We start from the raw sequence: 24059 nt of genomic DNA, 5'->3' as shown, positions 1-24059 counted from the left end.
GCAGTGGCCTCATTCACATGTCTAGGGGTCAGCTGTGGTGTTGGTCAGCTGGGAAGGGGGTCCTTTAGGGAGCCCTGACTCTCCTCCGGGTGGCCAGGTGAGCCTAAGTTTCATAAACAGTGGCAGCAGCAGCAGCATCTGCATTCCACGAGAGCAAGAGTGGAAGCTGCAGCTCTCTTACAGCTTTGCTCCAAAGCTGCACAAGGTCACTTCCAGCACATTCTATTCCTTAAAGAAAGTCAAAAGCCCAGGACAGATTCAGGGGGTGGAGAAATAAACTTTATCTCTTGAAGGGAGGAGCTGCTAAGAATTTGTGGCTATTTTTAACCCGTCCCATTTCACCCTATGGCCATCGTTATTTACGTCATTTCCCCTGGCAAAATGCACTCCCCCATCCCAAGACCATGTACCAGGGCGTGGTCATCCCATCACGGAACTAGGCTCAGAACCTGTCATCTAGTGCCCTGGAGCAGGTGCAGATATAGGAGAGTATCGTGGAAGGGTACAATTTCTCTTGATCTTGTAATCCAAAAATAAAATCCTAACCACCCCCTAACTGACTGATGGACCCTCCTCTCAACCAAGGGCATTCCAAAGTTAACCTGAAAAACTAATTCAGGCCATGATGGAAAGTAAGGGTCAGATATGTTTCACAAACACTAACACAGAGACCTTAAGACTGACAGAACAGACTCTTTTAAGTCTGATAAGAAACACTTACCATCTATTTTCTCTGACATCTGCTACTTGGAGCCTTCATCTGCATGATAACCCTTTTGTCTCTACAACTCCTAATTATTTTAACCCAAACCTTCCTTTGTATTGATTTCAGGTCTTTAGATAATAACTTTTTCAACAAATTGCCAATCAGAAGATCTTTAAATCTACCCATGACCTGGAAGCCCCTGCTTCGAGTTGTCCTGTCTTTCCAGATTGAACCGTGTACATCTTACATGTATGGATTGATGTCTCATGTCTCATGTCTCCCTAAAGTGTATAAAACCAAGCTGTACCCTGACCCTCTGGGCACGTGTCATTAGGATCTCCTGAAGCTGTGTCATGGGTGCATCCTTATCCTTGGCAAAATAACCTTCTCAATTGATTGAGACTCGTCTCAGATACTTTTTCATTTACAATCTGGAGGCTTGTGAACTAAAAGGACAAATTCCCTGCCCCCGCACACATACATAGTGGGGAAACAGGGCCAGGGTAGTTGCAGTAAGCACTCACAACTGAAGAGGGGAAAGACAAGCGGCTCTTGGCAATCACGAGTATGCAGAAATTCTGAAATCCACCATGGTGGTCAGGGCTGATCCTTAGCTGGGGCCTAGTTCTGCTCTCTGGAAGTGGCTCTCTAGTCCACTGTTCTCAGTGGCTCATGGCTCAGCCCTCTGAGGTCTTAACTACTTTCCAAGAGGTCCTTCCTTCTCTATAATAACAAGTCTACGGTTGAAACTTAGTGCCTTTCTCAAGTCTGCTGCCTGCTCATAGAAATTTGGGATGCCAAGGTGGGAGGATTGCTTGAGGCCAGGAATTTGAGACAAGCCTGGGCAACAGAGTGAGACCCTATCTCTACCAAATTAAAAAAAAAGTTAGCCAGGCATAGTGGCATGTGTCTTTAGTTCCAGCTACTTGGAACGCTAAGGTAAGAGGATCTCTTGAGCCCAGGAGTCTGAGGCTGCAGTTAGCTATGACTGAACCACTGTACTCCAGCTTAGATGACAGAACAAGACTCTGTCTTGAAAAAAAAAAGAAAGAATTTGGGAGTCTGGAGTTCTCTTTTATATGTGAACTGTCTTGTTTTCTTTTAGTCCGAGCTGGTGGTGCCTTCACCAGGACAACTCTTTTGAGACTGTGTAGGTTTCCCATGAATCACATAGGATACATTCCATGCCCCAAAAGCCACACTATACATTTGTTTTGAGACAGATTTCTTTCTATTTGTTCTTGTCAAGCCACTCTGAGACAATGCCCTAAAGTTTAGCTGAATTCTACTTTCTAACCCACTAAGTCCTGAGCCCTCTATAGTTCTTCTAAATTCTGTTTGCAAACTCAACAGTTTCTTCTTAGCTCATTTCTCTTTTGCAGTGTCTATATTCTGCTAAAAACATTCACGAGGCTGTCAACATTCTGTGTTAGAGATGTACTTAACCAGAGCTACAAATTTCATAAGCACGTTTTTCGGTTTCTAAGTTACCACAGGTGACATTTTCCCAGTTGTTCTGTCACTATATAACGTGTATTGCCTTTTTTCCAACCTGAAATAAGAATCTCCTCATTGGTTTTTCACCCTCCATGAACAGTCTGTCTGTCATTTCTCCAACTGTTGCTAGTAGCCTCCTCACTTTTCCAAACTCAGCCTAACTATTCCCAAAGATGATGTCACGTACATGCAGTTTTTTTTTTTTTCTTTTTAATGCCAGCATCTCACTTCTGGAAACAATTTCTGTGATGTATCATTGCGGCCTGGTACGCCATACCATACCAACGTTTAGTCACATAAAGCAAATGTCATTTATTTGCTAAAGATTCTGCTCTGTGATCTGGGACCAACTGGGTGGTTCTTCTACCAGTCTTATCTGGGGTCACTCATGTGGCTGAAGTCATCTGGAGGGCCTACCGGGCCTGGTCTAAGACACCTTCACTCCCATGGCCGAGAGTCAGCTGGGGCTGTTAACTGGCTTTCCAGCAGGCTAATCCAGGCTTCTTATGTGCAATAGCAATATTCCAAGAGAGCACCAGTGGAAGCCGCAAGGCCTTTTGGGTCCTGTCTGGAAGTCACACAGCATCACCTCCACCATATTCTACTATGAAATCAAGTCATGGATTCAGAGAATGGAGAAAGAATTTGTGATCATTTTTATCCTACTAGACCTTGGAAAAGGAATATTTCTTGATAAATATAATTTGGCAGACAAAACCTCAAATCATGGGGCACAAGAGAGTCAGTAATTTTAAGCAGGTGCTTGGTAATAAATATTGAGAGCCACAGAGACTCAGGGAGTGGGGATAAGAGACCCCTCCTAAGAGGGAAGGGTCGGGTGGGAGAGAGGGCAGGGCACCTACATGAGAAGTGGATTCATCTGTATAGTAACAAAAGCAGCAGCAACAATACAATAATAACCTCTGCTAAAATTTACTTAACACTGAAGATGTGTCAGAAACTATGCTAAGTGCCTTTACATGCATAGTTTCACTTAATTCTCGTAACAAACCTTAAGTACTTTTTTTTTTTTGAGACTCAGTCTCGCTCTATCACCCAGGCTGGAGTGCAGTGGCGCAATCTCAGTGCAGTGGTGCTCACTGCAACCTCCACCTTCCAGGTTCAAGCGATTCTCCTGCCTCCTGTCCGAGCAGCTGGGATTACAGGCACCCACCATCACACCTGGCTAATTTTTCTATTTTTAGTAGAGACAGGGTTCCGCCATGTTGGCCAGGCTGGTCTTGAACTCCTAACCTCAGGTGATCCACCCACTTCAGCCTCCTAAAGTGCTGGGATTACAGGTGTGAGCCACCGCGCCCGGCCCAAACCTTAGGCACTTTTGTCAGCCCCACTTTATAGACAAGAAAAATGAAGCTTAAAAGGTAAGAGGTGTACCCATGAAGCCTCCAGAGCCAGTAAGTGGATCTGACGTGTTCTTCCCCATGCGTCCTGCGGCAAAAGCTTCTGATGGTTGGTTTATCGTGTATTTGGGCAATTCCACAAGGATGGCTATATTAGCAAAGATTGTTCTCAACGATTTGATATTTGATACAAATGAAAAATGAGTACAATCTTCCTGGGAATGTGATGTGCTTTTCCCTGGTTCTAATTCTGTCTTCCTGACAGTTGAAGACACCAAACTATGATCAAAAAATCCCTCTGGAGACCAGGTCTTATCACAAGCCAGCAATTAGACCTGGGAAAGTTATGCCCTCTCTTCGGATCTTTCCTGTAACATGAAAGGGCCATGATTAGGAGATGTCTAAGACCTATCCAAGTCCTGATATGCTGTGAAATACACACACATATATTCATGTAATATACATATGATATACACATATATGTGTGTGTGTATGTATCACAGCATATTACATGTGTGTGTATGTATCACAGCATATCAAGACTTCTTTTTTTAGGTGGGGTCTTGCTGTCACCCAAGCTGGAGTCCTGTGACAAGATCTAAGCTCACTGCAGCACTGAAATTCTGGCTCAAGCAATCCCCCTAGTAGCTGGAACCACAGGTACATGTCACCACATCTGGCTATTTTTTTTTTCTTTTTTGTAGAGATAGGGTCTCACTGTGTTGCCTGGGCTGGTCTCAAACTCTTGGACTCAAGCTATCCTCCTGCCTTGACCTCCCGAAATGCTGGGATTACAGCCAAGAGCCATGCCCCGCCCTGTCATATGTTTTTTAGCATTCAAATGACTGCTTCTGTTTCGAGCCAGCAAATCCTGACTTAGCTTTGATTATAGACATTGTGGCCAGCAGCAGTCGCTTCCTTGCAGGACATAGGAAGAGATCCTGATAAACAAGACTGTCAAGACCCAGAAAGCAGGAAGCTCTTGGGCATTTCAGAACAAGGCCAGAAGTGTTAGGGTTGGATCTCATGTGTGCATGTGTGTAAGCGCAGGCACAGGTGCAATGAATGTACTGCCCTGATACATTTAAAACTGGAAGATATGCCAAAACAATGTTATCAAAACTGTGATATATTATAAATGTTTGCATTTGACATTCAACAGATGAATACACTCACACCATGAAGTTTCGTTTATGTCATTTAGTTTTAAGTCTGATATCAGGTAAGGCCTAAGCCCATTGGTTCTCCAGCTACCTCCTGTCCACCCACACCCTCTCCATCCCGTACATGGCCCCATTGGCAGAAAGTGGGGGCTGCCATCCCTAATGCCTATTAAGGACAATCTCTCTATGCTCCTTTAGCTTGAGGGCAGGAGAACTTGAGAGATTTTAATATATTAAAACTAAATCTATTGGAACCTTGTAGAATCATAAATCGAATTTGTTTAGAGTTTTAGAATGCAGGGGTGTGTGAATTATTGGTTTATTCAAGGACTCATTCACTTGACAAGTATTTATTAAGCGCACAATAAAACATTAGTTCACGGCCAGGCACGGTGGTTCATGCCTGTAATCCTAGCACTTTGGGAGGCCGAGGCGGGTGGATCATGAGGTCAGGAGTTCGAGACCAGTCTGGCCAACACGGTGAAACCCCCGTCTCTACTAAAAATACAAAAATTAACCGGGCATGGTGGTGGGCGCCTGTAATCCCAGCTACTCTAGAGTCTGAGGCAGGAGAATCGCTTGAACCTGGGAGGCAGAGGTTGCAGCGAGCCGAGATTGCACCACTGTACTTCAGCGTAGGCAAAAAGAGTGAAACTCCATCTCAAACAAACAAACAAACAAACAAATAACAAACAAACAAAACATTAGTACTAGACTCAGAACCAGGGTCCATCCACTTACAAGATATTTGATAATCCAGGGCCTCATCCTGAAGCGACTTGGACTGGTGTGTGACCGAAACAGTGAGATATGCAGCAGCAGCACGATCTGCACTCTGTGACCTAGGAGAAATCACGCCACCTCGCTGTGGCCTCCCTTCCCTCCCGCTCTGAGAGTCTATGCGTTTTGAGAGTGGCTTCAGTTTCTGGTTTCCAGCTTTAGGAATCTATCAGTGGGCATTCTAGTTTCCTCTGTGGGGCTGCTATGAGCACGTCCTAGTCCAGGATTCGGAAGTCACTGATGGACTCACAGGAACTGCCTGGTCCAGTAAGCACTTGGGATGTCTGGTTGGTCCTCACTTGCTTTTGTGGCTGGCACAGTTTGGCTGCAAGGCAGGGCTGAGCTGGGGCATGCAGCAGTGGGCAGCTTCTGCTGCCTTCAGATGCTGAGTGCTGTGGAGGTTTCTGGAGCGGAAGATCTGGAGTGAATCAAGGCCATACAATTGCTGTGTTGAGTCTCCTGTTTTTCTTTTTAAAAATTTTAAAATTATTTTCGACAAACCGTAGTTTTATATATTTATGGGACACAAAGTGATGTTATGATTTTGAATACAATGTGAAATGATTAAATCTAGCTAATTAACATTCATCACCTCAAATATTTGGCACTTTTTGTGATGAGAACATTTGAGATGAACTCTTTTAGTGATATTGAAATGTACAGTGCTCAGTTATTAAGTATATTCACCACACTATGCAATCAATCTAAAAAAAATTGAACTTATTCCTCCTAGCTACTTGAGACTGTGACCACCATTCTACTCTTTGCTTCCACGAATTCAGTCGTTTTCAATTCTCCCGTTTCAACTCCAACAGGGGAGAGACCCTTTTCTCTGCTTGGCAGCTTGTATCTGTCATCTGTCTATGCATTTATCTATCAATTTCTTTCTTTTTTGCTTTTTTTGAGACAGGATCTCACTCTGTCACCCAGGTTGCAGTGCAGTAGTGTAATCATAGCTCACTCACTTCGACCTCAAAGTCATGGCTTTACGCAATTTTTACCTCTGCCTCCCTAGCAGCCATCCCTGGTTAATTTAAACATTTTTATTTTTGTAGAAACAACAGTCTCACTCTGTTGCTTAGGTGGGTCTCGAACTCCTGGCTGCAAGTGATCCTCCTGCCTTGGTCTCCAAAGTGCTGGTAATGGCAGTGGTGGGTGGGCCATCTAGAGCTGCTCCTGCCATCATGGCTGAAGCGGGGGCAGGGGCAGGGACCGTGGCGGCAAAAGTGGCTGCGGGAGCAGCAGTGGCGGTGGTGGGACCCCTGTTCCCCATGTCCCCAGTGCCCTGCATCCCCAAGGCAGCCGACTGCCCCACTCCCACCCTCGCATGGCCAGGCAGGACCTGTTCCCAGGCAGGACCTGTTCCCTGGCAGGACCTCACTCCGTGCTGTATCGTGGGAGCCCGCGAACACCCAGCCAAAGGCATAGAAAAAGACTTTAGAGTAGATTAGAAGCCTGTAATCTATAAAGAATGAGAATGAGACACAATCTTGGGGACCAGCGACCACGGCTTTTGTTTTTCCTTTAAAAAGGGTCCAAGTTCAAGGCATGGCGACTCGGCAGGAAAAGTATCCCCTTCACAGAGAGGTAGGAGATGGGACATGAGAACGTTGGTGGAGCCTTTATCTCTTGGGACTTCTTTTCCTTCTTCCATAAATTGTAAAAGACCAGCAGGAGGGCCTCCCCTGGGAGCGTGTTAGAAATGCAGGATCTCAGGCCGCACCCTGGACCTACTGACTCAGATTCTGCTTTGTAACAAGACCCCACGCGATTCTGAGCACTTCGGGTTTGAGGAGCACTGATCTAGAGATTTCTCAGGTGCTTTCCAATGCAAATTTCCTGTCACCCTAAAACCCCATGGGTTGGAGTGCCCCACTGGCCGGAAGGTGAAAACACATTTTGGGAGCGCTATCTCTGGGACAGTGACAAGAGTGCTTCCCCCAGACCACCAGGGCTTCCCCGAGCTTCCCTACCCAAGGGCTGCTATTTCAGGAGCTCTCCTGCTGAGTCACCAGAGGAAAGCAGCCAGGGAGGAAGCAGCCGTATCCTGTGTGCTCGGTTGGACCAGCGAGGGCAGGTGACTCTGGGGGCCCTCTCCCTCGACGGTGACTCCATGCAAAGGTGGAGAGCCATTCAGGAAACCCTGTGATTGTATCTGTTAGGCAGGAGGGAACTTATATTTTTCCTATTCCTATATCCCTGGTTTCTGGAAGTTTCCCGATAGTGAGAAATTAGAGAGGATTAATTTATCTTTTCTCCACTCCATCTGAGTGAGCCCTGGAGTGAATACAGAGCCTTAACCATGGAAAGCTGAGACGGGGAGAGGACCCTGCAGCAGGAGTCAGTAGATGAGGATTCTCATCCTGCCACCCACGGTGTGATTTTAGGTAAGTCCTGGGACCCTCTGGGTTCAGTTCCCACACCGGTAACATGCTTCAACCATCTCTAGGCCCTGCCCCTACACACAGTGGATGTTGGAATGCAGCAAACCTTTTACTTATTCATCTGTTGTAATTTAACGTTTTATATAGAAATATATCACGATTCAAAACCCAGATGTTCTAAAAGCTATAACTTGAGAATTGCTCTTACCCGTTTCTTTCTCACTGCTGTTCTCTTACAGGTAATGCCTTTTATCAGTCTCTCCCATTTCCCCTCATTGAAGCACAAGCAAATACAAACGGGTGTTCTTGTTTCCCACCCTTTTGTACACAAAAGTGGCTTCCTATGTGCAGCATTCTGTATCTTTTCTTGCTAGCTTGAAGCTGTATACTGAAGATGGCTCCATGTTGGTACCATTGGAATTCGTTACTCCTTTTTCTTTTTTTTTTTTTTGAGAGGGAGTCTCGCTCTGTCGCCCAGGTTGGAGTGCAGTGGCCAGATCTCTGCTCACTACAAGCTCCACCTCCTGGGTTCCCGCCATTCTCCTGCCTCAGCCTCCCGAGTAGCTGGGACTACAGGCGCCCGCCACCTCGCCTGGCTAGTTTTTTTTGTGTTTTTTTAGTAGAGGTGTGGTTTCACCATGTTAGCCAGGATGGTCTCGATCTCCTGACCTTGTGATCCACTGGTTTCGGCCTCCCAAAGTGCTGGGATGACAGGCTTGAGCCACCGCGCCTGGCCCGTTACTCCTTTTTCTGTCACATTGAGCTTATTTAGCTAGTTTAACATGCTTGTTTATCTAGTCCCCTATTGATGGCCACTTGAGTCCGGTGGAGCTAAATTCTATGTGCTATATTTACTTACCGATGGCTGGAGGAGGGCAATGCCCACTATAAGAGAGGCACTATCTTTCACTCTCTCCCGTTTTTTTTTTTTTTTTTTGTGAGACAGGGTCTCGCTCTATCGCCAGGCTGGACTGCAGTGGTGCAATCTCAGCTCACTGCACCCTCCAACTCCCAGGTTCAGTGATTCTCCTGCCTCAGCCTCCCGAGGAGTTTGGATTACAGGCGTGCGCCACCACACTCGACTAATTTGTTTTATATTTTTGGTAGAGACAGGGTTTCACCATGTTGGCCAGGTTGGTCTCGAACTCCTGACCTCAAGTGATCCTCCTGCCTCAGCCTCCCAAAGTACTTGGATTACAGGCGTTAGGCACTGCACCAGGCTGAGGCACTATCTCTTCAATTCCCACAACAGCCCTGCAAGGTAGATATTTGTTGTGAACTGCATGTATCCCCCTACAATTCACACATTGAAGCCCTAACCCCCAGTGCGATGGTGTTTGGAGATGGGGCCTTTGAGAGACAATCAGGGTTAGCTGAGGCATGCAGGTAGAGTTCCCATGATGGGATTTAGTGCTCTTATAAGAACGGATACTGGAGAGTTTTCTCTCTCTCTTCCTGCTTCCCAGTCCCCCAATATTTGGAGGCACAGCAAGAATATGACCACATGCAAGCCACAAAGAGGGCCCTCGCCAAAACCCAACCACGCTGGCAGCCCTGATCTCAGATTTCTGACCACCAGAACCCTGAGAATCTGCCAGCACCTTGACCTTGCACTTCCCAGCCTCCAGCACAGTGAGCAATCACTTTCTGTTGTTTATAAGCCACCCAGTCCATGGCAATTTGCTATAGCAGCCCAGTGTGCTAAAACACAGAGCCTGCAAGTGGGGTCAAGGATAGCTGTGGCTGCAGGGGGCCGAGGAACATGGTGGGTGGGCAGTGAGGCCAAGAAGACCTGCTTTTTCCTCCCCTGTCCCATGGCTATGGGTAGTTGGGGACTCCTGGCCACAGGGAGTCAAGCTGTAGCCTTGACTAAGTGGCCTGGTGGAGGGCTCCAGTATCGGTTTTGGGAAGGGGCACGTAGCAAGCACTGAAGCGGGCTGGACAGTCCAGGTGATGACCACACAGGTCGAGTCCATCCTCTAAATCTCAGGTTCCACATCCACAGATTGAACTGACTGCACATAAAAAATATTTGGGAAAAAAATAAAAATAATACAATAAAATGAATACAAACAAAAAATATGGTATAACAATTATTTGCATAGCATTTATGTTAAGTATTAGAAGTACTCCAGAGATGATTTAAAGTATACAGGAGAGCACTTTGGGAGGCCAAGGTAGGAGGATCACTTGAGGCCAGGAGTTCAAGACAAGCCTGGGCAACATAGCAAGATCCCGTCTCCACAAAAAGTATAAAAATTAGGCCAGCCTGGTGCTGTGGGCCTGTAGTCCCAGCTACTCAGAAGGCAGAGGTGGAAGGACTGCCTGAGCTCAGGAGATTGGGGCTGCAGTGAGCTATGATCACACCACTGTACTCCAGCCTGGGGGATAGAGTGAAATCCTTCTCTAAAAAATAAAAACAATAAATAAGTAAATAAATTAATTAAATAAATAAAGTATACGGGAGGATGTGCATAGGATATATGTAAAGACTATGTGGTTTCATAAGCATCTTGAACATCCATAGTTTGGTATCTGCACGGAGTCCTGGAAGCAGTCCCCCGTATGTTCCCTGCAGCCGTGCTGTACAGCGTGGGTCGCCTCCATAATCTCCCCTGCGATGCTACAGAGCATCCCCTCAGCTCCTCAGGGTCGGAGAAGTTCTTCTCTACACCTCGGGTCTCCCTGTGGCTGGCTGAGGAACCAGCCACTTCTTTGCAGACTGACAAGGGGCTTGTCCTGCAGGCAAAGAAGCCTATTACTTCTCTCTGCAGCTGCCCAGAGAGGCACACCCAGCTGGACACATGCTTCTCTGCTTAGTCACCAGTGGCCATACCCTAGCTTGGCACAGCTGGAGCCTCCAGGAGCCCAAACAGGGAAAACTCATCTGCAGACCGCACCAGCTTCACAGGCACCAACTCGGGAGCTAAGGACTTGGCAAAAACAAGCACTGTAGCGAGTAACTGCAGCAAGCATGTGTGCACACACACTCATGTACTCACACGCACACATGCACACCCAGGCACACTCATGAAGCCATTCTGGTCAGCCCCAGATAGCATCGTGCTGAACAGATGCTGTCCCCTGCCCTGTCTGCTGAGCTGTTCCTCCTGCCAGAGCCCACTAGGCTGGCCTCCTCAATGCGTTGCCAATCCTACAGCAGGTTCACTTGCTTTTTCATGACTCTACTAAATTGTTTGCCGTTTGGAGTTGTATTTTGACTTTGAAGCCGTAATATGCAAGCCATACATTCTCTAAACACTATGAAAATGTGTTTGTATGTGGCTTGGTTCTAGTGTCTCTGCTCGTAGACAAACTCTTCTGACTCACAGACTCTAAGCTAAAGGGCTCAAAGAGTGATGTCCAACCCTTCTTCACCATAAAGAAGACTGGGTCCCAGCTGTGTGGAAGGATGGCCTCTTCTAGCCACTCCTTTGAAAATAATGAATCTCACTTTCTGACACAGGAGGACCTTACTATAATCTGACCCAGCGACTGGGTTCTGACCCTTCACTCATTTCTGCACAACTCCCTCAACCTTTTGGGAATTCCTGGCTCAGGCTGCCCACTCCCACTTGCTACTGGACATGTTTGTAATCAACTTTCATCCACCTTCTCCCTCCCCACCCACCTGGGATCCTGCCATTGGCTTCCCTCTTGAAGTTTCATTTATTCCACTCATGACTCCTAAGGAGATGCTGCAGCTTCCAGACTTTCTTATTATCGCAAACAAATTGACTTATTCTTACTTCATCCTGTTGGCAAACTTTAGGGATAATTTTGTGGTAATTTCTTTCATTAAGATCTGCTCTTGCAAAGATGTATCTGTGTGAGCGATGGCTCATGCCTGTAATCCCAGCACTTTGGGAGGCCGAGGTGGGTGGATCACCTGAGGTCAGGAGTTCGAGACCAGCCTGGCCAACATGGTGAAACCCCATCTCTACTAAAAAAAATACAAAAATTAGCTGGGCATGGTGGCATGCACCTGTAGTCCCAGCTACTCAGGAGGCTGAGGCAGGAGAATTGCTTGAACCCAGTGAGCCAAGATCACGCCACTGCACTCCAGCCTGGGTGTCAAAGCGAGACTGCGTCTAAAAAAAAAAAAAGTTTGAGTACTTTCTAATGGAAATGTGTCCAGGCTGTGGAGTGGGGGAGATACAGGGGAGGAGGTGTGAGAGGAGGTGGCGGGTGTGTGGTAGGAGCTGGAGGGCAGAAGGAAGGCTCTCTTGCCAAGGTACTTCAAAACCCAAAACACCACTATTAAAATATGGATATGATGGCCTAGGCTTGACTTTGGTTCAAAGATTTTTAGGAAGTAATTGTTTGAAATTCAAAAGCATTTTCTGTAGAAACGGTATCACAAATGGAAGATTAACTTTTCAAATGAACCCACAAAAATGTACTTAATCTACCTTTTTACTAATTATCTTTTCACTATCTTTTTACTATTTAATTGCTAGCTGTGTCAAGTAGCGCTTTAATTGACATCTGCCTCAGTTTCCTCATCTGAAAAGTGGGGACACTGATATAGCCTGTCTCAGGGTTATTGGGAGGATGACATGAATTTATCTGTGTAAAATTCTTTTCTTTTCTTTTTTTTTTTTTTTCTTTTTTTTTGAGACAGAATCTTGCTCTGTTGCCCAGGCTGGAGTGCAGTGGTGAGATCTCGGCTCACTGCAATTTCTATCTCCTAGGTTTAAGCAATTCTCCTGCCTCAGCCTCCTGAGTAGCTGGGATTATAGGCATCTGCCACCATGCCCAGCTATTTTTTGCATTTTTAATAGAGACGGGGTTTCAGCATGTTGGCCAGGCTGGTCTCGAACTCCTGACCTCAGGTGATCTGCCCGCCTCGGCCTCCCAAAGTGCTGGGATTACAGGTGTGAGCCACTGCGCCCGGCCGTGTGTAAAGTTCTTAGAACAGTGGTAAGTCCATAATTAGGGTTACATTTATTGTTATTATTACTTGTAGCAAAACTCTAATATGCTTCAGCCCCTGTTTTGAGACCCCTGCTGAGTCTAAGGGGGACTCAGAAGCCCCAGTGTGGTCGGACTACCTTGGGAGGGTGAGATTCCAAGGAAGCCACTGAGGCGGAGACTGCAGCCCAGAGGACATGAGATTGAACCGGCCGCTCCTGCCTGGGCCATTGGTCAGCTGCATCCATAGAGCGGAGTCTTCCTGAACTCCAGGGGAGGTTAGTGTTTGGGTCAGACGCTTTAGACAGGACAGAATGGAGGGGGCGGGTGTCCTGAGACCTGGCATCGGCTGGCGTGAGCACCGGGGGCCCAAGGAGCAAGTGGGGGCTGCTGGACAGGCTGTGAGAGGCAGGGCTGTCCCCTGCGTGCCTTACTAGGGATTGTCCCAACCCTGCTTTGAAACACCCAGTGTGTAAAGGCCTCTCCTGCCACAGTGGGAAAATTCTTTATCTCGGCTGTGTTGGACTTTGCTGCCCACAGATTTACCCAAGGCCGACTAAGAATTACTGAGAACAAAGTCAAAGGCTTCCGAGTTCCCCAGGTCTCTCTTAGGGCCCTTGTCTTGCCTTTCCACTGCCTTTTGAGTTAAAGAACATAAAGGTGCTGGGCAGGAAGAAAGGAGACCACCTTGTGGTGTGGAGGAGAAGGACTCCAGACCAGGCTGGAGCTGGAAGACAGACGGCATGGCCCGGAGCACCACCTTGGCTGCGGCGGTGGCTGTGGAGCCTCCTGAGCGCCTGTCTGCTCCCCGGTCCTGGCTTCACAAACAGCCCTTCTTACTGCTACAGGTCGTCTTCCTTCAGGCACTGTCTGGCCCCTCCGCTTAGACTCCCCATTTTCAGCCCATGTTCTCTTCACGATTCTCTTAGGAGGTTTACAGAGGTGGACACTGTATAATTGTGTGTATGTTTATGTGTGATCTGAGTAATACTTTGTCCTCTTCATACACATGCGTGCTTCTGCTCTGTCATCTGCACACGTAGCAATTCACACTCGCAAACACCACCTCCAGGACATCCTGGAAAGGGGGCTGCAGTCATTTCCGCTTTGAGTAGTAAAGGGCGAAGCCTCTGAGGCAAGGATTTTCCTCAAAATTCCTCCTCCAATACCCAAAGTGTATTTATTGAGCTCCTACTGTGTGTCAGTCCCCACTCTAAGAGCTGGTGATACTGCCGTGAACAAACAGATGCGGCCCCCAATTTCACGGAACATGGCATTTTTTCTAATAAAGTGGCATTTCCTAATTATACAACACGATGTTGGACATTTTCTACACATCTGCTCCCAGCACTGTTAGTGTTTTTGTTTGCTGCAGGGGTTCACAGAAATCAGTGATTAAGATTCAATATTTAGGCCGGGCGAGGTGGCTCAGGCCTGTAATCCCAGTATTTTGGGAGGCCAAGGCGGGTGGATCACTTGAGGTCAGGAGTTCAAGACCAGTGTGGCCAACATGGTAAGACCCTGTCTCTACCAAAAAATATAAAAATTTAGCTGGGTGTGGTGGTGCGCTCCTATAATCTCAGCTACTCGGGAGGTTGAGGCAGGAGAATTGCTTGAACCTGGGAGGCGGGGGCCGCAGTGAGCTGAGATCACACCATTGCACTACAGCCTGGGCGACAGAGTGAGACTCTATCTCAAAAAAAAAAAAAGATTTTAACACAGATTCAATATTTAAAATAGAGGCTTCTCATTTCCTGTGACATCTAGCTTTCATCCATGCCCCCAAGTAAAACTGCCTTGCATTTGAGCAACCATTTATCATCACTGTAATGATTCAGATGTCTAACTTGGGGTAAGGCCAGAATGAAATTAAATGGGAGATCTGTTATAGATTGAACTGTGTCCCCCTACAAGACATGTTGAAGTGCTAACCAATGCGGGATGTTTGAGTTCACATCAGTTTCTCAACTGCAGTGCCACCAGCACTTTAGACTATGTGCTTCCATGTTGTGAGTGCTGTCCTGGGCATAACAGGATGGTGAGCGTGTCCTTGGCCTCTACCCACTAGGGCTAGTAGCACCATGACCACCCCCAATCAATCCTGGCAACCAAAATTGTCTTCAGATATTGCTAAATACCCCCAAGGGGAAAACTGCCCCCAGCTGAGAATGAATGATTTTTACAATCTATCAAGAGGCTGGCCGGGTGCAGTGGCTCACGCCTGTAATCCCAGCACTTTGGGAGGCTGAGCCAGGTGGATCACAAGGTCAAGAGATCAAGACCATCCTGGCTAACATGGTGAAACCTCGTCTCTACTGAAAATACAAAAATTAGCTGGGTGTGGTGGCATGTACCTGTAATCCCAGTTACTTGGGAGGCTGAGGCAGGAGAATCGCTTGAACCTGGGAGGCAGACGTTGAAGTGAGCTGAGATCGCGCCACTGCACTCCAGCCTGGTGACACAGCGAGACTCTGTCTAAAAAAAAAAAAAAAAGAAAGAAAGAAAAAGAAAAAAGAAAAAAGAAGAGGCTGACATTTAATGTGTGTTTTATGATAAAGTTTCTTGGCTATGAACAGTAATTGTGAGAAGCTGGCTTAGCTGAGACAAAGTAAAGTTATTATTGTGGGCTGGATGGTGTCCCCCTAAAAAGGTAGGTTGAAGTCCTAGTCCCTGTGAATACAGCCTTCTTTGGAAATGAAGCTTTTGACCATGTTATCAAGTTGAGGTCACACTAGAGTCATGCAGGCCCTTAATCCGATGTGACCGATGGATGTCCTTACACAAAGGGAAGAGACAGAGGTAGACACGACCAGAGGGAAGGCAGCCTGTGAAGACGGAGGCAGAGACTGCAGCAAGGAAGCTGCAAGCCGAGTGCCCGGGACTGGCAGTGGTCCCAGGCACTGGGAGACACCCGTGGTGCAGACCCTTCCCCAGAGCCTGCAGAGGACATTCAGCCCTGCCAGCACCCTGAGTTTAGATTTCTCACAGCCAGAAATACCAGATGAGAAATTTCTGTTGTTTTAAGGCACCCAAGTTGGTGGGAATGTGTTACAGCAGCCACGGGAAATGAATCCAAGTATCCGGGAAGAAGCAGCCCTGCCCTGAAACAGCTCACCTTGGGGGCTGACGCACAGGAGTCTAAAACTCCCAGGGGCTGGGCGCGGTGGCTCACCCCCGTCATCCCAGCACTTCAGGAGGCCGAGGCAGGTGAATCACGAGGTCAGGAATTCAAGACCAGCCTGGCCAACGTGGCGAAACCCTGTCTCTACTAAAAATACAAAAATTAGCCAGGCATGGTGGCCCGCACCTGTAATCACCAGGAGGCTGAGGCAGGAGAATTGCTTGAACCGAGGAGGCAGAGGTTGCAGTGAGCTGAGATATTTCCATTGCACTCCAGTCTGAGTGACAAGAGCAAGACTCTGTCTCAAAAAACAACAAAACAAAACAAAACAAAAACAACTCCCAGGTTACTCATCCCAGGTGGTGATGGCACAAGCCTGGCGATTTGCAGGCAAGATGAGCAGTTCCTGCACGGGTGGGTTCTGTGCCCTGTGCTGAGTCATAATGAGGGTATGCTGGTGAATACAGAGGGTTCTGCACCCCTTTCCTGTCACGTGAGGACAAGTGCTATGGTCCTTATGTAAATTAGTAATTCATGCACAGTAAACACTCCTATATAAAATACACATAGACACACCTATCCAAGATGAAAGTGCAGCAATCTAATACTGACCTGTTAGCAAAGGGGCTGCAGAGGACCACCAAAACATGGCTGTAGGAGACCAGACTAGGCTGCCCTAAAATATGTCTTTGTGGCAAAAGAATTATTTTGAGAAACTGCTGACACAGGAGAAGCTCTGAAAACAGAGAAGTTACCCTTTTGTAGGGGAATGTATACCTGTCACGGAAATCCCTATTTGTAAGGGTGCTCCCCTCTCAGTACCAGGAGGAGAAATGGCTGTAAATCATCAAGAGACTCTCATCAATGGAGAAGGCCCGGGTTTAAATTTGTATGGCAAACCTCACCCTGTTTCCTGTGCTTTTCCCGGTCCATCCTCACAACTTCCTCTTACACCCTGCCTTCTTTGTTCCAGGTGAAGACGGTATTTCAGCCTGAACTCTAAGCCACCTCTTTGAGAGTTACTCACATCTCTGGGTACCTCCAGAGAGGTGCTTATGGGACAAACACGTTAGTGTTTGTCATATGTGCTTATGAGACAAACATGTTAGTAAGCTTCTGCTTGTTTTTCTCTTGCTAATCTGTCCATCTCCTGGGATGGACAGGAGTCCATCCCAGCTAAGACTCAGGAGGGCAGAGAAAATTATTATTTTCCTCTCCTACAGAGCAAATGTATGGGATTTCTCTGTCTACTTGAGAACTGTTTTTCAAAGACGTCATCGTCTTGTGAGGCTGTGTACCTAGTTTGTTGATTTTTCAGAGCAACCCTGAAGATCCCTCCTTCTGAAATTGCCTTTAGAAGCAGTTTGTGAAACTTTCAAGAAACTTGGACATATTCCTCACATAACATTCCACAGCTCGCCCAGCTCCTGCATTCCTGAGATGCGACTTCACATGAGTTGCAATGACTTAAAAATAGAATCTCCCAAGAGAGATGATATGACACTCATGTGTGCCAAGACATGTGTGTCTTAGTCACTAAAAGGGCCAGGCACAGTGGCTCACGCCTATAATCCTAGCATTTTGGGAGATGAGGCGGGCAGATCACTTGAGGCCAGGAGTTCGAGACCAGTGTGGGCAACATGGCAAAACCCCCATTACTACTAAAAATACAAAAATCAGCCAAGCACAGTGGTGCACACCTGTAATCCCAGCTACAAGGGAGGCTGAGGTATGAGAATTGCTTGAGTCCGAGAAGTGGAGGTTGCAGTGAGCCAAGATCGCGTCACTGCACTCCAGCCTGGGTGACACAGCAAGACTCTATCTCAAAAAAAAGTGTTCTAAAAGTGTCACACCTTTTCACCAAATACATCAACTAGGGAACATTATGGGTCTATGCACGATCCCCTAATCTTATGGATACTGATGCAGCAGAGGATTATTTGTATCAGGAAAAAATGGAAATGATGAATTTCCTCAAAATGGGGACTGGTTAAGTAACTTTTGGTATATTCACATGGTGGGGTACTCCTAAGACACTAAAACTTAAGTTTTAGAAAAAGATTATAAAACATGGACAGCATAATCCCAATTAGATTATAGCAGATACTGAAAGGATAGACCTCAATCAACATTGGGGGGTGGGGGGGAATTCTAATGTTCCTCTTTTGGGCTTTTTGTATTTTTATTTCATTTTCTTTTTTCAATGGATACATATTCTTTTGTAAATAAAAAATAAGTTTATTGAGATATATAAAAATTTACCCTATTTTAAAGGTGCAGTTCTATAGATTTGCCAAATGTATTGTGATGTCACCACCATTGCAACCAACATATAGAATGTTCTGTTGACTTAAAGAAAGAAATTGAGGCAAAATTAATACAGAAATTATCTGGGCCAAGGTTGAGGACTGCAGCCCAAGACACATTAAGAAGGGCTCCAGAGAACACAGGAGAGGCTTGAGTTTTGTTATTGCTTTTGTTTTTTAAAAAAAGACAGGCTGGGCGTGGTGGCTCATGCCTGTAATCCCAGCACTTTGGGAGGCCAAGGATGGCGGATCACGAGGTCAGGATATTGAGACTATCCTGGTTAACACGGTGAAATCGCATCTCTACTAAAAATACAAAATATTAGTTGGGCGAGGTGGCAGGCGCCTGTAGTCCCAGCTACTCAGGAGGCTGAGGCAGGAGAATCGCTTGAACCCAGGAGGCGGAGCTTGCAGTCAGCCGAGATCGTGCCACTGCACTCCAGCCTGGGCGACAGAGTGAGACTCCGTCTCAAAAGAAAAAAGGACGAGTCAGGAGAGGGGTCAATTACCAAAGCTGTTTGTTAGGAATTCTCACTGGTTTACAGAAATAGCATTGATTAGTGATTGGCTATGCATTGTTGCCTATAGGGCATGTCCAGCATACAGTGCTGCTGTCACATTTCAGTGTCTTTCTGGACCCGACAGTGTAAAGGGGCTCACGTTCCTCAGGGGAATGGTTTCTTTTCTTTCCCAGTTTCTATCACCCCCCAGAAGTCCCCTGTGCCCCTTTCTAGTTATTCCACTACTACACCTTGCCAGGCCCTGGCAACCACTGTTCTGTATTTTCTGTTACTATCGCTTTGCCTTTTCTAGAACGGCGTATAAATGGAGTTGCACAGAACATAATCTTTTGAGTGGACTTTGGATCTCTTAGCCTATTTTTAAGATCCATCCATTGACTTCCAGACTTCATATGATATGGTCAAACAGCAGGAATGCTTAACTGGGTGAACCCTGTCAGTTGGGGTTTCCATTCCTTGCAGTCGGTAGTAGTCTGAGCTGATACAACATAGACATTGCCTTTGAAATTCTACTCATTCCTCAAGATCCTCCTTAACATCACTTCCTCCACGGAGCCTCTTAGAATAGTTCTGCCCCAAGCAATTATGGCTCCTTCTCTTTGGATCCTTGTGGCATGTTAGGGCATTCATATTCTCCTTTGTAATATAGTTCCTTGTGTACTGGCTTAATCTGTCCCAATATTTCCAACCAATTAGATGTCAATTAGGCTGCTTAAGGCCAACAGCTGCCGTATTCCTGCAAGTGCCTCACTGCATAGTACACAATTAGCACTGGACAGATTCCCATGTCCATCACTTTCCCAGCGTGTTGCCCTCTCTGCCCTGGTCATTCTGGCCTCCTCACTGTCCTGCACATGGACTGGGCTCACTCTCACCCCTCTGACCTCCAGGTACTACAGGCCAGTGTTTGCAGGCCTCACCAACAGCGTCGTTTATAACGGGAAGGAATGCCAGGTGTCTGAGCCTGTGCACACTGCAGGGCTGGCACACTGCAGGGCTGGCAGGCTCCAAACATACTTCTCAGGAGAGGCAGCCAGGAACGCGTGCGTGAATTCTAATCTCTGCCCACGGCCCCTCCAGGCTTTGATTCTGGTCTCTCAAAAACTGACCTCTTTGAGAAAACCAACAATTCAATTCTGCAGCATGTAGCTAAACATATCAAAAGGGGGTACTAAGTTGTTACTCCCAGGAAAGAATCTTGTTATTTGGCTGCAGGACCTCTCAGAACTTTCGAAACGGTCCTGTGGTTTGTGGGTCTCTAGCAGTTGATACAGTGTCCAGCAGTTCCCATATATATTTAACTGCAGACTCTGCCCCATTTAAAACAACTCTTATCTTGAAATTAATTACAGACACAGGGGAAGATGCAAAAATAGTGCAGAGAGGTCCTAGGTGTGCTCCCCGCTTCTGTATTTTGTTGTAGCCACGTGTAGGAGGCTCAGACTTTCAGAAGCTGCCTTCAAAACTTATGCGCTACTTTTTTTTTTTTTTTTTTTTTTGAGACGGAGTCTCGCTCTGTCACCCAGGCTGGAGCGCAGGGGTGCGATCTCGGCTCCCTGCAACCTCTGTCTTCCAGGTTCAAGCGATTCTCCTGCCTCAGCCTCCCGAGTAGCTGGGACTACAGACACGTGCCACCACACCTGGCTAATTTTTTGTATTTTTAGTAGAGATGGGTTTCGCCGTGTTAGCCAGGATGGTCTCGATCTCCTGACCTCATGATTCGCCCGCCTCGGCCTCCCAAAGTGTTGGGATTACAGGCGTGAGCCACCGCGCCCGGCCCTATGCAATACTTTTCACTAAGATCTCCTGCTTTAACAAAGACAAAGAGAGTCCATTTCTTCCAAAGATCTGAGAGGTCTTCACATTTAAGGATGGAGTGCATTCGTTTGTGAGCAGCACACACAAAATGTGGCTTTCACGTGTAGCTTCTATATTTCAAGGGCCAGACCCAGAATATCCATTTTAAAACTTGTCAGCAGCAGCCACAGGCAAATTAAAGCCCAACAAAAATACCATATTTCAGAGTAGAGTGCATGTTAAACAGCTTCTTCCTCCCAGATATCTCGTCATTGACACTGGCAATCAGAAACAGGTAAGCAAGCCCTAATTACAGAGATACCAAGAAGTGAGAGGTCAGAAAGGAGAGAGAAAAACCAGCTGAACATGGCATTCTGCTCTCTAATGCTGCCCGAAGATTGCCACTTCTCGAAGAGTAATTTGTACCCAAGGAGGGCTAAAGCGAGAGCACTCCTGACCCCTGACTTGGGGAATTTCTCACCTGCATTGGAAGTTTATCACCGATATTCTGGCTTTTAAATTGTGTTTCTTTTTCTTCTTCCTCTCCAGCTGTGGCCTTCTTCTCTCCCCCAAATAGATCCCAGTTGCATCAGCCATGGCCTTGTTCCCCAAATCCGCCATACCCTGCCTGGCCTTTGCCCGTGCAGTGCCTGCTGCTGGGCACCCCCTCCCGCCCCTGTCTGCAGAAACCCTCTCGGTGCGCCCAGCTGGAAACGGCCACTGCCTCTCCTGGGCTTTCTTGGCCACGTTCTTATTCGTAAGGATTTTTCTGCAAGGGCCAGAAACTTCAAACTAATTTATGCAAATATGGGCAATGTATGGGTCTCAAAACCAAACTGTGGGAAGGGCAGCGATGCCAGGAGGCAGGGATCAAACTTCATTCATAAGGAGCCCAGGGGCAGGACGGAGGCATCCGAGTGGGACCGGGGCGGGGAAGTGTTCTGTGTTTGGCAGCGGCTTCCATTCCAATCACTTAGTGGGGGCAGGGCCAGGGAGGCAGGAGGAGACTAGTGGTGCTATTGGCAGGAGAATTGGGAAGACGTGATGGGAAGACAGAGCACTCGCTGTCAGGATGGTTCCACTTCTACTAAAAAGGGCTTACATTTGACTTCTTGGGACACCCATGGAAGCTCCGTCCTCTCACACTGGTTTGTGAGCTCGTTAAAGGGCAGTGGCTGGTCTTGTTGGTATTTCTGCCACCCCAGGGCAGGGCATAGGTACAGCAGTGCCTACACCCAGAGGGCCTCAGTCATGTTTGTTGGGTCCAATAGTCATTAATTAGGTTGTTTGGCACTGATGAGCTTCCTGTGGCATAATTCATGAAGTGTGTGACATTTAGGACCTCTGGGTGGGTTAACAGTTAACAAATCCTCAAGGTCACCTTTCTCCTAGCAGACTGACTCACCTGCCTTTAGCCTAACCCATCATTATTTCTCTAATTAAGATAAAGAAATAAAGCAAAGATTTACTGTCAAGTAACCTAGCTACTGCTTTGTTAAATTTTTATCTATGAAAGATTAATTATCCGAGAGTGCCTTATTTTGGATTAGTACAGTCATGATAATGATGGTGAAAAACACCATTACAGGTTTTAACTTACCGAGTTCAATATTGCTCTATTTTCTTTAAGTGGCTGGCCTCCCCTGGATTGCTATGGCAGCATTGGATAAAGCAGTTGACAATATTCCAATAAACTGTTACTTTTAAAAAGAGAGGTGTTCATTTTAGACTTACTGTCCCAAGACCTCTGGGAAAAAAATTCACATTAAATAAAGGGATTTTTTGAGAAGCATATAAATAGTTTGCTTTATTAAGAAGCAGGAAATGCTGGGCGTGCTGTGTACTCAGGGCTCATGGGGTGGGAAGGAAGTGGCTTGGAAGCAGAGGGCTCTCCCTCCAAGTCCCATTGACAACTTGGGTATGATCCTTGGTCCTACACTCTGCTCCCTGACTGACAGATTCTACCTTCTAAAGTTCCTCCCACTCTGTCTCCTCATCTCTGGTCCCCATAGCACCATAGCGTGGGCTACATTCTCTCTCCTCAGACCAGAGGCTGGAAAACTCTTTCTCTCAAGGGCCAGTGAGTATTTTAGGCTTCGTGGACAAGTGGTCTCTGTCCCAGTTGCTGCTCAACTGGGTGCCTGAGTTGAAGTGGCCACAGCGGATGCGTAAGTGGTGGGTGTGGCCACAGCGGATGCGTAAGTAGCAGGTGTGGCCACGCTCCAGTAAACCCCAGGCTGCAGCTGGGTTGTACCCTCAGATTGTGGTTTGCCAACCCCTGGAAGCCTCCCTTAGCCACTTCATCCCCAGTCATTGGCCTGGGTTTTTCTCTTCTTTATATCCCTAGACCCTTATGGAGTGTCTTGCACCTAAGAGACATTCAATAAAATATTGTTGAAAGAATGAATGAGTTCTCTAATCTAAGCATGTGTACCTATGAGGTCATTCTATTACTGAGCTGCCAAATATAATTTCCAATTTCATTAACTTAAGAGATTTGGAACTCTTTGGAGATTTACTAAGAACCAGAAATCTGTTACCCTCCTAACCACACAATGTACATATTTACTTATTGTTCTAATCACACTTGTTTTAGAAACATAGAATCCAGCATCTCTTACTGTTACGTATTTTAAAACACCTTCCTGTTGGTGAGGGTAAGCGTGGTAAGTGTGATCATATCTTAAACAAGAGGAGTTTTGTTTTCATTTAAAAAAGAGCATCTCAGACATAAGAGAATGATGAAAAGGTCTGTCGTTGGCAGGAAGAATACGATATCATTAAACTTTGTGTTCGGTCAGACATATTTTGCATGCCTTTATGGTTAATCATTCTTAGAAGAAATTCCTCACCTTATAACTCCAAATCACAGCAAAAAGGCTTTGTTTTAGCTGTTTTGCTTTTATTTAGAAGGGATGCCACTTCCCTCTGCCTAAACATCACCTCATGCAGAGGGGTGTGTCCCCCTCGGGACGGGCACATATCTTGAGTGTCCTACCCTGAGAGGGCACAGAGTAAGATTTGGGTGAAGTATCCACCACCCTTATTAGCAGACTCTTCCAAGGTACTGTGCTTTTAACAACTATTAGAGAATGACAGAGCCAAATCCTATCCAAACAGACAAGCAGAGCTTGGAGTTAGACCCCTTAGATATCTATGCATATCTCAGGGGCCAGCAAGGTGCCATAGCTGGCTTTCCCTGGCTTGTGGGAGCCCATTGTGCACATCTGCTCCCAGTGAGTTCACACTGGTAGCTTGAAATGAGTGATGATGGGCATATTGAGACAATGGAAATAGGCCAATGATACAAATCAGGGCTTTCTAACACTGTGGGTGTGAGACTAATCAATGGGACCTGGTTCCTGCTTTCAAAGAGTCTGTCTGGGAAATAAAGCATGGACATAGGAGAAGATCACAAATAATGTCAACCTCTCAAAGGGACCTTATGTAAACTTCTTAACCCCTCTACATCTCAGTTTTCTCATCTGTAAAATGGGGATAATAATACT

At 46.6% G+C, this 24059-nt stretch overlaps 1 long non-coding RNA gene across 7 annotated transcripts in view; it reads left to right on the top strand.

Moving 5' to 3' along the window:
• The first annotated feature begins 7512 nt into the window (after positions 1–7512).
• LOC117086638 overlaps positions 7513–24059 on the top strand; it is a 46566-nt gene continuing 30019 nt past the window's right edge. For 5 of the 7 annotated variants that reach the window (XR_004438500.1, XR_004438496.1, XR_004438495.1 and 2 more), the window contains exon 1: positions 7591–7894. This is a non-coding gene — a long non-coding RNA (uncharacterized LOC117086638). The other 2 variants (XR_004438499.1, XR_004438498.1) reach the window with 2 other exon arrangements.

The sequence above is a fragment of the Trachypithecus francoisi genome, unplaced genomic scaffold (assembly GCF_009764315.1).
Source record: "Trachypithecus francoisi isolate TF-2019V2 unplaced genomic scaffold, Tfra_2.0 Lachesis_group10, whole genome shotgun sequence".
NCBI classification, from domain to species: domain Eukaryota; kingdom Metazoa; phylum Chordata; class Mammalia; order Primates; family Cercopithecidae; genus Trachypithecus; species Trachypithecus francoisi.
The sequence above is the reverse complement of the archived record's forward strand: the minus strand, read 5'-3'. Positions and strand labels throughout refer to the sequence as shown.